Consider the following 15092-nt stretch of genomic DNA (forward strand, 5'->3'; position numbering starts at 1 on the left):
TATGGACTCCCTAATTACAGATAACCGTTCAGAGGCTCCAACAGCATGAGCAACATCTCACACTATCTCATCTCATCATTCCCTTGGCTTGAAATTGTCTTTCCCCTCAAACTCTTGTCACACCCTGGGGGGAGTCCTTGCAAGACTGTGACCATCCCATCTCACATGTCTGTGACAAGACTGGCCTCAACTTTCCCCATGGTGCCTGCCAATCCATTTCATCCCCGAATCCCCCTTAAGGGAGCTTTAAGATTGACCAAATCTTCCCCTGAAGAGACTGAGAGCAGAGGTGGTGGGTGATTCCAGTATCTTGGACCATACCCCTACCTCTTCTAGCGGCAAAATGTTCATACCATAAAACTAAAGAACTGCCATTTCTGGAAACCTCCAGGACATGTGCCCTCAATGTCACGAGTCCAATTCCCAGAGAAGCACTAGGGCCAGGAGAGGTGCAAGGTTTTGTGCTACAGATAACCTTTTCAAGGTACTGGAAGCCTGGTCATTTTAAAAATAAAATACTTTATAAAACAGAAAAGAATGGAGAATAATAAAAGAATAATACCTACCCCCCGTTAATAAATAAAAGGTTACAAAGTATCTCTAAAAAGCTTACTCTCAGTAAGTAAGTAAGAAAACTTACTCTAAATAAGTTTCTCTAAGTAAGTTTTCTTTCTTTCTTTCTTTCTTTCTTTCTTTCTTTCTTTCTTTCCTTCTTTCTTTCTTTCTTTCTTTCAACTTCAGTTCTCTTTAAGCAATGCAGTATTCTCCAGGAGCAATAAGAACTCAAATGTGGTGACACCTTCAACAATGCTTAAACACTTATTATGTACCAGGCACTATTCTTGGCATGGGGTTTATAGCAGTGAACAAAAGAAAACTCCATGTGTTCACCGAGGTTTACTTCTAGCTGGGGAAGGCAGGGTAGGTAGTAAGATACTTGTTATGAAAACCTAAGAAAGAAAGCTGGAGAACTGATGGGGGTGCGGGTTGTCAAGGAAGTCCTCAAAGGACATTACACATGAGAAAACACTAAGGATATAATCAGATGAGCCATGTCACTATATACAGTAAAAGCATTTAAGGCAGAAAGACAAAAAATATTTGTAGTATATACAAATACAATTGAAGTATATCCTAAACAAATCGCTGAAAAGATACCCTCACTATTTATAATGCACTATTTTATTTCTATTTTAGCTTGCATATGAACATCTGAAAACAAATCCACTGAAAGAACAGCCTACTAACAGATGTCATCCTACAATTTTAAAACCAAAGCCCCAGGAGTTAACAAAGAGGAACAGGATTGCTGGGTCACAGGGTTGGTCCTCTGAAAAGTGACCATGCCAAATCGGTAGGGCCCAGAGGCCACTAAAGTGGGAGGGAACATACCAGTTAGGGGAGCACAGGTACAACAAACGAGCTTAGCAGCGACTGTCCTCTGTAGGCCAAGGCTAATGGTAGGAGACGCTGCTATGAACTGCTCACAGGCCAAAGATGACGGAATTCTGACAACACAGGTGGCGAGTGACAACACTGACCATCAAAAGTAGAGCAAGTAGGGGGCCCCACCCCAAGAACACATCTAATACTAATTCATTCCCAAGGGCCCCAACTCCTACCACCAACCTACTGGGAGGCTGGGTTTCAACAAATGAATTCTGGCGGGATACATTCAGTCCACAACAACTGGAAACGAAGAACGACCTCATCTGGATTTATAATGCAGATGTAACAACTATAACGAAAGGAACATGCCAGGCAGGAGGGAAATGGACTTTTATGGCTACAAGGTTTTTGACATTTTATGTGAAATGGTACCTGGTTACCTCCAACTAGAAGGTGAAAAGTTGAAGATGTATACTGAAGTAGTTGCCCTAGCAACAGCTACACATATAAGGCAAAGAGATATTGCTAAAATGCCAACATATCAATTAAAGTGGGATTCAAAAAATATTCAAATTCAACAGAAAAAGGGCAAGAGATCAGTAAACAGAAAAAGAGGGACCAAACATAAATAATGGAAGTATAGAACTAAATCCATCAACAGCTACATTAAATATGAAGGAAGGAAACGAGGAGAGGGATGGTAGTTTTCGAGAAGGCCAAGTATGGTCTTGAAAGGCTCTGGCCTCCTTGCAGGCATCTGCACGGTCTCCAGCAAGTGGCAGGGTACGCTCTCCATTAAACAGAAACGGCTGCTTCTGGCAGCCTGGAGAGTTAAACAGAACCTCTGGGCTCAAGAGTCTTGGGTAAACAGCTGCAAATTTCCCCATTCAAGATCCCAATTTTCCACTCGTTCTTTAGGAGATGCCTGAATTTCACACAAGAAGTCTGTAACACCTGCCCCGCTGCAGTCTCCTGCTATCCGGAAGTTAAACCTTGGGCAGGGCTTAACAGGACACAACCTCACTTCTCAGGACAGAAGAGTCTTCTGAATGCTTTTATGGAGGTCTACTATCCTTTACTGTGTGCCCGGAGTTGACAGCTAACTTGAACCTGTATCTTCGAGGCCTCTACGGCAGAAAGTCAGGAACTCCGCCACTCATAAACCTGTCATTGCCCCATCCTGTTCCACGTGCCACCACAACTACACAGGACAAATCTACCCGTCCTCACCTTCCTCCATGCAGGACGATGAGGGCTAGCCTCAGACTATCAGCGAGGTGCCCTTCAGCGAAATGTGACTACTAAGCGATGGAGCTTTAAATTCCAAGTCAAGTTCTCATTGAAGGGACCACTTTGGGCACCACTAGAACTACACTGGGTTTGCACCAAAGCAGAGACAGAATTAGGCACAGATAGTTCATTTTGGAGGTCACTTCGGGAAACGGAGAGGGCAAGGACAGAGTTGAACAGTTAAAGAGGGACAGTTAAAAAAGTGCCACTGGAGAGGACAATGGCTAATGCGACTGTGGACTGTGAATGACGCTAAAGGACACACCTCAGTACACATTCTGTTCAGGGATGACCGGGGCAAAATTAACATTCAGTGTATTTTTTTGGGGGGGGGGGAGTGTAATCATTTTCTTACTGTTTGCTCACAGTCCACTAGTACTGATGTTTTATCACTCCATGAAATATGGAAAATTACTACCCATGTTCTTTACAGGTCCTATTTCAAAATATAATTGTCCTTAGTATTTTCTCTCTATATATACTGAGTACCAAGTCAGGTGATATTATACTTTTGCTTCCAGTATGAAATAATTTAAGAAACCTATAAAAATAGTTTTATACTTACCAATATTTTTACCCCTTCCCTTCTTTTTCTTCTGAATTTCCAAGACTCCTTCTGTTATCATTTTCTTGATAAAAACCTCCTTTAGCCACTATTTGAAGATAGGTCACCAAGCAACAAACTATATTCCTTTATCTGGGAAAATATTTTACTTTTATTTCCAAAAGCTATTTTTAATACAGATTCACAGTAGACAATTATTTAATGGTTTAGACAATTTTATGCCATACACTTCTGTCCTCCAAGGTTTCAGATGAGAAATCTCCTGCCATTTGTATCGGCGCTCCCTAAAAGTTAATAGTTTTTCTTGCACTTCTTTCAAGGTTGTTTTTTTCCTGTTATTAGTTTCTAGGCTGATTAAACTGTGTCTCTGCATGGACTTGTATTAATTTATGCTCTGCTGGTTTACTTTTCTTCTTCAATCAGTGTATTTATGTTTTCTGCCAAATTTGAAAGATTTTCAAATACATGCATACTTTTATTATGCTTTGTTTTACTGCACTTCACAGATAATGCATTCACTACAGATTAAAGTTTTGTGGTGATCCTGGGTCCAGCAACTCTGTTGGCACCATTTTTCCCAAAGCATCTGTTCACTTCATGTCTCTTTGTCACCCTTTGGTAAGTCTCACAACATTTCAAGCTTTTTCACAGTTATTATTTTTGTTATGGCAATGTAATCAGTCATCCTTGATGTTAGCATTTTAATTATTTGGGGGCACCAGAACTGTGCCCAGCCAAGACGATCACCTTAACCATAAATGTGTGCGATGACTGTTCTACCGAACAGCCATTCCCCCATCTCTCTCTCTCTCTCTCCAAGAGCCTCTCTATTCCTTGAGACACAACGATGTTGGAATTAGGCCAGTTTGTACCCTACAATGTCCTCTAGGTGTTAAACAAAAAGTCAACATGTCTCCTAAATTAAATCAAAAGCTAGAAATGATTCAGCTGAGTGAAAAGGGCACATCAGAGGCCAAAACAGGCCAAAAGTTAGGCCTCCTCTGACACTCAGCCAAGTCATGAATGCAAAAGAAAAGTTCTGGAAGGAAATTAGAAGTACTACCTCAGTGGACACACAGATGTTAAGCAGAGCAAAACAGCCCTTTTGCTGATCCAGAGAAAGTCTGTGTGATCTGGATAGAAGATCAAACCAGCCACATTCCCTTAAGCCAAAGACTACTTCAGAGCAAGGTCCTACCTCTCTTCAATTCTGTGAAGGTTGAGGAAGATGAGTGAGCTGCAAAAGAAAAGTTAGAAGGTTAGAGAGGTTGGTTCATTTCACTTAAGAAAAAGAGCCATCTCCGAAGTATCAAAGTGCCAGGGGAGGCGGCAGGTGCTGATGGAGAAGCGGCAGCAAGCTCTCCAGGAGATGGAGCTGAGATCATTCAGGAAGGCGCTACACTGACCAACAGATTTTCAAGTAGACAAAGCAGCCTTCTACTAGAAGGTGATGCCATCTAGGACTTTCATAGCTGGAGAAAAGTCAATGCCTGGCTTTAAAGCTTTTAAAGACGGGCTGACTCTCAGCAGGGGCTAATGCAGCTGATGACTTTAAATTGAAACCAATATTCATCTATGATTCCAAAAATCTTGGGGTCCTTAATAAGTCTGCTCAATCTACTCTGCCTGTATCCTATCAATGGGACAATGAAGTCTGCATAACAGCACATCTGTTGACATCACAGTATACGGAATATTTTAAGTCAATTATTGACATGTATTACCCAGATCAAAAGATTCCTGCTCATTCGTCCAGTCACCCAAGAACTCTGATGAAGACGGACAATGAGATTAATCTTGTTTTCATGTCCGCTAACACAACATCCATTCTGCAGCCCAAGGATCAAGGAATAGTGTTGATTTTCAAGTCTAACTATTTAAGAAATACATTTTGGGGGTGTCTGGGTGGCTCAGTTGGTTAAGCACCCAAATCTTGATTCTGACTCAGGTCGTGATCTCATGGGTCATGAGATCAAGTTCCCCATCAGCTCTCAGCTGGGAATGAGCTTGCTGAAGATTCTCTTTCTCCCCCTCCTGTTGTGCCTTCCCCTGCTTGCGCTCCCTCTCTGTCTCTCAAAAAAGAAAAAAAAAAGAAATACATTTTAAAAGGCTATAACTGCCATAAGTGATTTCCCTGACAGACCTGGGAAAAGTAATTGAAAGCCTTCTGAAAAGGATTCCCTATTCCAGATTCCCATGTGGTTCACGCGAAGAGGTCAATGTATCCACAGTAACAGGGGTTTGGAAGAAACGGATTCCAAGCCTCAGGGAGGACTCTGAGGGGTTCAAGACCGCAGGGAAGGAAGTAACTGCAGCTGTAGTGGGAACAGCACAAGAACCAGAATTCGAAGTGGAGCCTGAGGATGTGACTGAACTGCTATAATCTCATGATAAAACCTGAACGACGAGAAGTTGCTTCTTATGGATGAAAGGGAATCTACTTCTGAAGATGCTGTGGAGATGGCTGAAATGTCAAGAAGAGACCTAGACTATCACAGAGTGTGGCTGATTAAGCAGCAGTGAGTTTGAAAGGACAGACTCCAGTTTTGAAAGAAGTTCTGTGGGTAAAATGCTATCAAGCAGCACCACATGCTACTGTTTGTGAAAGGAAGCATCAGCTGATACAGCAAAGTGTGCCTTGCTGCCGTTAGAGTCGGCCACGGCCACCCAGCCTTCGGCAACCACCACCCCGACCAGTCCGCAGCCAACAACACTGAGGACCCACAACCAGCAAAAAGAGTATGATTCCCTGAGAACTCAAGGACAGTGGGTAGCATATTTTGGGAATGAAATATTTTAAAATCAAGGTGTGTACTATTTTTTTTCTTTAGATATAATGCTACTGAGCACTTTAATAGACTATGGTATGATATAAATGTAACTTTGATGAATACTAGGAAACAAAAAATGCATTTGACTTGCTTAATGATGACATTCGCTTTATTGTCATGATCTGGAACTGAACCTGCAATATCTCTGAGGTATACGTGTGTCCGACAAAGAACTATAATCCACAATGTACAAAGGACCTCAAAACTCATCAGCAAAACCACAACCCAGTTAGAAAATGGGCAAAACTCAAGAAGAAGTATTTCAACAAAGAGCAACACAAGACAGCCAATAAACAAACGAAAACATCTGAAACACCATTAGGGAATGCAAGCAGGACACCCGGGTGGCTCAGTGGGTTAAGCATCTTTAAGCATCTGCCTTCAGCTCAGGTCATGATCCCAGGGTCCTGGGATGGAGTCCTGCCTTGGGCTCCCTGTTCAGCGGGGAGCCTGCCACTCCCCTTATTGTGCTCTCTGACAAATGAAATCTTAAAAAAATATAAAATAAAATGACAACAAGCTATCACTACATACTTATCAGAGTTTTTCCAAGATTTTATTTATTTGACACAGACAGGGAGAGAGAGCAAGAATGAGAGTGTGCACACACACAAGAAGCAGGTAGAAAGGTAAAGGGAGAGGGAGAAGCAGGCTCCCCACTGAACGAGGAACCCGATGCAGGGGCTTGATTCCAGGACCCCAGGATCATGACCTGAGCCAAAGACAGACCCTGAACCAGCTAAGCCACCCCTATCAGAACTGTTAAAACAAAAAAATAGTCCTAACACAAATAATGGTGAAGATGCAGAGAAACTAGATGATTTTTATTATTTATATTTATTTTGGGGAAGGAATTTATATTTATTATTGGGAAGACAAAACCGTGCATTCGTAGCAGCTTATTTGTAATAGCCCAAAACTGCAAAACCCCAGATCTATCAATAAATGATTAAACAAAGTGAAATAAATAAATAAATAAATAAATAAACAAATAAGTAAATAAAATGGAACACTACTGGGCAACTAAAAGGAATGAACCATTGATACAATAACTTAGATGAATATTCAAGGTGTTATGTCGAGGGAAAGAAACTAATCCCAAAGTGACATACATACAAATCTATGTAACATTTGAACTGACAGTGGCAGAGCGCACAGGAGTGAAGAGGCTGCGGTTATAAAAGGGACAACAGTAGAGGTTCTTATGATAATGAAACTATAGAGTATTTTGACTATAGGGGCAGATACGCAAAACCTACACAAGTGACAAAGTTGTACTGTACTAAATGTATGCAAACAAATGAAAAGAAGAAAAACTGGAGAAATCTTTCTAAGACTCCCTCTCAAAATTTTATCAATGTCAATATCCTGGATATGATATTTATACAACAGTTTTGCAAAATGTTACCATTAGTGAAAACTGGGTGAACTGTTCCCAGGACTTGCATATATCGTTTCTTAAAAGTGCACTGGAATCTATAGTCATCTCATAAAAAGAAGTATTTTAATTTAAAAAAAATAGCAAGATGGTAGTTCACCTAAGAAGTTGCTCCAAATAAAAGCATTAAAATAGAAGCTAGCGATTATCAGAAAGGATAAGAAAGCAAGAGTCAACACTATCCTATAAAAAAAAATTCACTTTAAATTAAAAAAGAAATATATGGGGCGCCTGGGTGGCTCAGTGGGTTAAGCCACTGCCTTCGGCTCGGGTCATGATCTCAGGGTCCTGGGATCAAGTCCCACATCAGGCTAAGCGAGGAGCCTGCTTCCCTCTCTCTCTCTCTGCCTGCCTCTCCATCTAATTGTGATTTCTCTCTGTCAAATAAATAAATAAAATCTTAAAAAAAATTAAAAGAGAAATATAAACTACAGAAAGATGGAATTAGATATACCATACAAACAATAATCATAAGAAGCTGACGTAGTTATACTAATATAAAACAAAGTAGATTTCAGGAAAAGGAATTTCACCAGGAATAAAGAGGAAAATTTCACAATGAGAAAGAAGATACAACAATCTTAACGCAACTGTACCTAAAATGAGAGCTCCGTTATGTGAGAAACTGACAACAAAAAAACACAAAATCACAATTACACCTGGAAACTTCAACATACCTTTCTCAGGAGTTGATAAAACAACTGAAAGGGAAATGAAGCATGAATATGTATAAGCTGCAAAACATTATCAACCAACTGACATTTTAGAACATCTTGTGCAGTAACAGGAGAATACAGTCTTTCCAAGTTCACATGGGCCATTCAACAAGAAAGATAAACTTAAGGAATACCATAAAGATTATATTCTCTGAACACCAAACAAGTCAGAAATGAAGAGTATCTGAAAAAAGTTCCAAATATGTAGAAGTCACACGTGCTTTTCTAAGTAACTCATGGGAGGGTGGGTAGAGAGACCTTAAGGTAAATTAGAAAATATTTTTAATTAAAAGAAAATGAACCCATAACTTCCCAGAATTTCTAGATCCTGGAGTGAAAATCAGAACTTTAAAGAACTTATAATTAAAATGAAAACATTATTAAAGCCAATGAAAACCCAGCTTTCATTTTAAGAAGTTAAAAAAAGAACCAACCCCAGAGTGAAGGAAAAGATAAAAATAGTAGAGAAGTGGACATAAGTCAATGAAATAGAAAAAGCACAGAGAAAAATCAGTGAAACCAAAAGTTCATTCTTTTGAAAAACATAATCAGTAAAACTGGTAAATTTCCTCCAAACCAAGGAAGGAAAAGAGAGAAAACAAATTACCAATGTAAAAACGCGAGGGGCAACCAGCACAGATCATACAGACGTCATTCTTTATGAGTAATGACACAGCCGTCTTTAACACAGAATCTGCAAATCAAACTCAGCAATATATAAAGGACAGATCACAACCAAGTGAATTTTTACAGAAATACAAGGTTGTTTGAACATTTAGAAATATGTAAGTGTAATTAATTGCATCAGAAGAATTTCAGAAGGAATCATATGATTATTAGATTTTGTGCTTAAAAGGCCAAAAGAAAAAATATCGACATTTATTTATGATAAAACTCTGAGCAAACTCGAATTAAAAACAACATTCTGTACCTGAGAAACCCACAGCTGACATGAAACATATGGTAAACGACTCAGTGCTGTCCCTTAAGACAGAGTAAGGCAAGGATGTCTTTTGACACCAGTTCTCTTCAGCATTGTAGTGAGAATGCAGAAAAGGAAAAAAAAATGTGAACAGCATCAAGGTTGAAAAGAAAGAAGCAAGTACAGGTGACATGATCATATACAATCAGAAAATCTTATGGAGTGAAAAAAGCTACCAAGACGATGTTTGTTTATCAAGATTATAGGAAACAAGGTCAATACACAAGGTTCAACCATATTGCTACAGATTAACAAAAAAACTACTAAAAGTGAAAATATATAAATAATATTACTTATCATAGCATTCAAAGCAAGAAAGGCTTAGGGATAAACCTAACAAAACAGTATATATTATATATATAATATATACTGTTATATTATATATATATACTGTTATATTAATATTATATATAATATATACTGTTAATATTAATATAATAATTATTTATTATATTAATATAACATTATATATATTATATATGTATTACTTAGGCAATACAAAATCCTGCCGAGAGAAAGACCGGATTAAATGGTGAGATAGATCATATTCATGGGTCAGAAAAGTTAGTATTATTAAAATGTCAACTTTCCCCAGACATACAGTATCAATAAAATCCTAAAAGCAATATTAAGGCAATCTTTATTTTTTTGTTTGTTTGTTTGTTTGTTTTTTAAAAAGATTTTACTTATTTATCAGAGAGAGAGAGGGGGAGAGAGAGAGCACAGGCAGACAGAATAGCAGGCAGAGGGAGAAGCAGGCTCCCCGCTGAGCAAGGAGCCTGATGTGGGACTCGATCCCAGGACATTGGGATTATGACCTGAGCTGAAGGCAGCTGCTTAACCAACTGAGCCACCCAGGCATCCCGGCAATCTCTGTTTTTGTTTTTGTTTTGGAAACTAACAAGCTCATTCTGAAATATACATGCAAATGCAAAAGATTTGGAAGGGCCAAAACAATTCTGGACAAGAGAACAAAGTTGGAGAACTTATACAGTTTCATTTAAAGACTTATTAACAAAGATATGGGAATACAGACAACACAGAGAAGCTAAACAGATCAGTGGGACAGAGTAAAGGGTCATAGGTAGAAACCACCCCCAATACACACAAAGACAAATAATCAATTGGGGGTCTTAAAAGGTGCCAAGGTAATTTGATGGAGAAAAGACAGTCTTTTCAACAAATGGTGCTGAAAAAATTGAATGCTCAAATGGAATTATATAAATTTCAACCCTTAAAACACAATACATAAAAATGTATTCCAAAGAGATCCTATACCTAACACAGAACTAAGGCATTTAGAAAACAAGGGGGGAAATCCCTGATACTATTGTTAAGATCTCTTAGAAAAGATTAGAACTAGTAAGCTGGACTTTTATCTAAATGAAAAACTTCTTCTAAAAAGCCACAAACTGGGGGGAGAGGGGGTGGAGGCACAGAATGGGGGAAAATATTAAATTAAAAAAAAATCCTTATAACTCAAAAATAAGCCAAACAACCTACAAGGTGGGCAAATGATTTAAATAGATGATTCACAAAATAAGATACACAAATGGCCAATAAGTAAGTGAAAGATGCATATCATTATTTATCAGGGACATGCAAATGAAAAAGCATAGGGAAATGCCACTATGCACATTAATATGGGGACATTAACAGTAACAATACCGGGGCACCTGGGTGGCTCAGTGGGTTAAGCCGCTGCCTTCGGCTCACGTCATGATCTCAGGGTCCTGGGATCGAGTCCCACATCGGGCTCTCTGCTCAGCAGGGAGCCTGCTTCCCTCTCTCTCTCTCTGCCTGCCTCTTCATCTACTTGTGATTTCTCTCTGTCAAATAAATAAATAAAATTTTAAAAAAAAGTAACAATACCAAGTATTGACCAAAACATGAAATAATACATCTCTTACACACTGGTGACAGAAATATAAAATGGAACAAACACTTCAGAAAAGTCTGATACCACGTATGCTAATCCTACAATCCGAGAAACTTTTCTTCTACGTATTCAGCCAAGGGAAATAACAATAGGCCTATATTAAAATGCACATGAAGTTCACTGCAGCTATGCTCGTAATAATTAAAAACTGGAAAGGGAATGGGTAAACAGAACCGTAGTACTAAACATACAATAAAATATGACTTAATCAAAAAATGAAGGTGTTACTGACAGATACTAAAACACGGATGCATCTCAAAATCAGGCTGAATGAAACACAGACAAGGAAGAGGACATATTGTGCATCTCCATTTATGTGAAATCGTATTTTAAAAAATCAGTCTAACCTAGCTACAGAAGGCAAATCACTGGTTGCCAGAGGCCAGGAGGGAGGGAGGGGGAAGTCCCAGGAATGAGAAACCTTTCTGGGTAATGGGTGTGTCCTCTTAACTGTAGGAGTCATACATATGAGTATACTCTTATTTTTAAAACTCAAGTTGGTGACTTAAATAGGGTCTATTTAACCATATTTCAATTACTGCCCAGAGTTGATTTTTAAAAATTTGGAAGCACTATTATTTTAATAACAAAGATCTTAAAATTCTGAAAATCATTAACAGGAAAAGAGACAATATCATTATGGTCATATATTAAGCTTTATTAAAGTGAATCAACTAAAGCTAAATAGATCAGTATGTATAAATATCAAAACCATGCATTTCAAGACAAAAATAAGTTGCAAAACATGAGTTCCCACTGATATACTAGCAAAACAATGTTACGCACACACACACACACACACACACACAGAGAGAGAGAGAGAGAGAAATATATGTGAAATATTACTGTAAAACTAGTTAAGACCTGAGATCAATACTAACCAAATTCAGAAAAGTGCGGAAGGTGGTAGGAGTTATAGGGTATGGAATGGATTTGAGGATGCTATGCAGATACTTCAACTATTCTTGTACTACATTACTTCCAACCTGCGGCAGACACACCAATGGTTAAGATATGCCTCAAATTAGATAGATATATGAAATATTTCACTAAAACACCACCAAGTTTCTCTCCCTGGAAAGGCGGGCTATCCCTGGGTCAACAGGCCTGAATTCAATAAAGCTAAGCCATGAGGAGCTTCCTGTAAATTTCAGGTGGGACACAAAAGTCCCGGCACTCTAGGCAGTCCTCTACTTTCATTAACACACTCAATGTTACTTCTGGTTCCTGAACCCAAGAAGAAGAAGCAGACACATCCTCAACTGTCCCTGGCTGATGGCAGTGTACATTCTGATTTGGCTCTAGTCCATGAGGAGAACCCCCAGAGTAGATTCCACGATGAACCAGACCATCAAGCATTATTCGCAGAAGTATCAGCATAGGTTGGGGACAGACTAATCAAAAACCCTCTGACAGGGGGATGGGGTGACATATGTCTCTCCAAAAGTGAAATCGGGGTCTGAGAAGAATAGTCTGTTTATCTGTTCTTTTCAAAAAGCTTCACATTCCACAGTTAATGTTTTTATAAATGTCTATTTTCAGTTTTATTTCTATTAAAAATTTTGAGATCAGAGATAATATAGCTAAAGGAAAATTTCTGTCCGTATTTCCTAAAGACATACTTCCTTCAATACAATCTTCAGATATAAGAAAGTCCAAATTTTGTTTAAGCGTGCACGCTCAAAACATCTTTACGATGTCTTCTGATATCAATTGTCTTGCTCAACAAAATGGCATTTCTCGATATAGGCTGAACCACATTTGTGCATTCTTTGGGTATCTTCCCTATTATTTCCCTGACATACACTGAGTACAACTTGTGTATAAAAGTCTCAAAAGTATACAAGATGTTGACACTTTTCCCTCAAGTGTGCTATGATTGTTATTTAAGGTCAAATTCTGGAAGAATATTTTCACACATCTGTTTGATTGACAGGATTATCTCCTACGTAAGTTCCTTATTTAATAAGTTCTACTTCATAATAATCCCCCATATTTCCTACATGCATTAATAGGGTTTCTTCTACAGTCATTTTATTTGTCTTATTTCAACAGGTTTTCAGACATTCGACAAATTCAGAGTATTTCCCACTACGAGTATTCTCTTGTTTACTTTGGAAGATGACTTAGGGTAAAAATTTGCCATTCTTTACATTCATAGGGGTCACGTCCTTTGTGAATTTTCTGTGGTATTTAGAGGTATGGATCACAAGAGAAAGATTTCTCTCACTGCTGTATTTATAAATTTTCTTCCCCTGTGTGTAACCTTGGATGTACTGTGATAACTGATTTCTTGGAGGTTTTCTCTCTCTCAATACATTCACAGGGTTTCTCTCTTATGTGTCTTCTCTGATGTACTTTGAGGCCCGAGTTGCAACTGAAGGTTTTCCCACAATGATTACATTCACAGGGTTTCTCTCTTGTATGTGTTCTCTGATGCTTAGTGAGATCTGACTTATGATAGAAGGACTTCCCACATGCACTACACTTACAAGGTTTCTCCCCTGTGTGTATTCTCTGATGTACTGTGAGAACTGATTTCTCAGAAAATGACTTCCCACACTGATTACATCCATCGGGCTTCTCACCTGTGTGAGTTCTCTGATGTGATCTGAGGACTGAGCTGCAAGTGAAGGCTTTCCCACACTGAGTACAGTGGTATGATTTCTCCCCTCTGTGTGTTCATTTATGTATTGTAAAGTCTGACTTATGGCAAAAGGTCTTCCCATATTTTTTACACACATAGGGTTTCTCTCCTGTGTGAGTTCTCTGGTGTACTGTCAGGTATGAATTCCTAGAGAAGAACTTCCCACATTCTTTACATTCATAGGGCTTCTCCCCTGTGTGAGTTCTCAGATGTACTCTGAGGTAGGAGTTTCTAGAGAAGAATTTCCCACACTGATTACACTCATAGGGTTTCTCGCCTGTGTGTGTTTTCTGATGTACTGTGAGGACTGAGTTACTTATTAAGGTTTTTCCACATTGATTACATTCATATGGCTTCTCCCCTGTGTGAATTTTCTGGTGTACTATGAGATATGACTTATGGTAGAAGCTTTTTCTACATTCCTTACATTCATAGGGTTTCTCTCCTGTGTGGCCTCGCTGATGTAAAGCGAGGAGAGATTTGCGAGAGAAGCATTTCCCACATTCCTTACATTCATAGGGTTTCTATCTTGTATGTGTTTTCTGATGTTTGGTGAGTTTTGACTTTTTGCAGAATGTTTTTCCACATTCATTACATTCATAGACTTTGTCTCCTATGTGTGTTCTCTGAGTTATATTAAGAACTGACTTCTCCCAAAAGGGTTCTCCCAAGTTGTTATATTCAAATATTCTCTCTCCTGTGCCAAGAAAGTCTGATCTCCCATTGAAATTATCCACTCTTCCAATATACTCATAACCTTTCACCTCTAAATGAACTGTGTTCCAAGAGAGATGATTTCTCAAAAGTTGTAGCATATTCTTGAAACTCTTATTTTCTGTTCTTTGTGCCATCTTACTGACCATGAGGGTTGAATTACTACAGAATGTTTTATCAGATTCATTATGTTCACAAGGACTCTGTCCTATGTAAGCTTGGTTATATGGGATGACAACTGCCGTCTCATGGAAAGCTTTCCCACATTCCTTGTATTCCTTATTGCTTTGAACAAAGCATTGCTCTATATTTTTAGTTCTCTGATACAGGATTAAATCTTCATTATGACTGAGGTATTTTCCATTTTGAATGAATTCACAAGGTTTCTTTCCCATTTGAGTTTGTTCATGGTTAATCTGCAGGAACATTGTTCCTTATTGTATTGAGGCCAATAGCCTTCTTACTTAAATAGGTTTTCTTATTAATAATTAATTCTGAAATACATTTCAAATTCATACCACAGGAGTCACACCTACACGGTATTTTTTTTTAAGATTTTATTTATTTATTTGACAGACAGA

At 38.6% G+C, this 15092-nt stretch overlaps 1 pseudogene; it reads right to left on the reverse strand.

Annotated features, from left to right (window-relative positions):
• Positions 1-13047: 13047 nt before the first annotated feature.
• Positions 13048-14939, reverse strand: LOC116573604 (annotated as a pseudogene).
• Positions 14940-15092: the final 153 nt, after the last annotated feature.

The sequence above is a fragment of the Mustela erminea genome, chromosome 14 (assembly GCF_009829155.1).
Source record: "Mustela erminea isolate mMusErm1 chromosome 14, mMusErm1.Pri, whole genome shotgun sequence".
NCBI classification, from domain to species: domain Eukaryota; kingdom Metazoa; phylum Chordata; class Mammalia; order Carnivora; family Mustelidae; genus Mustela; species Mustela erminea.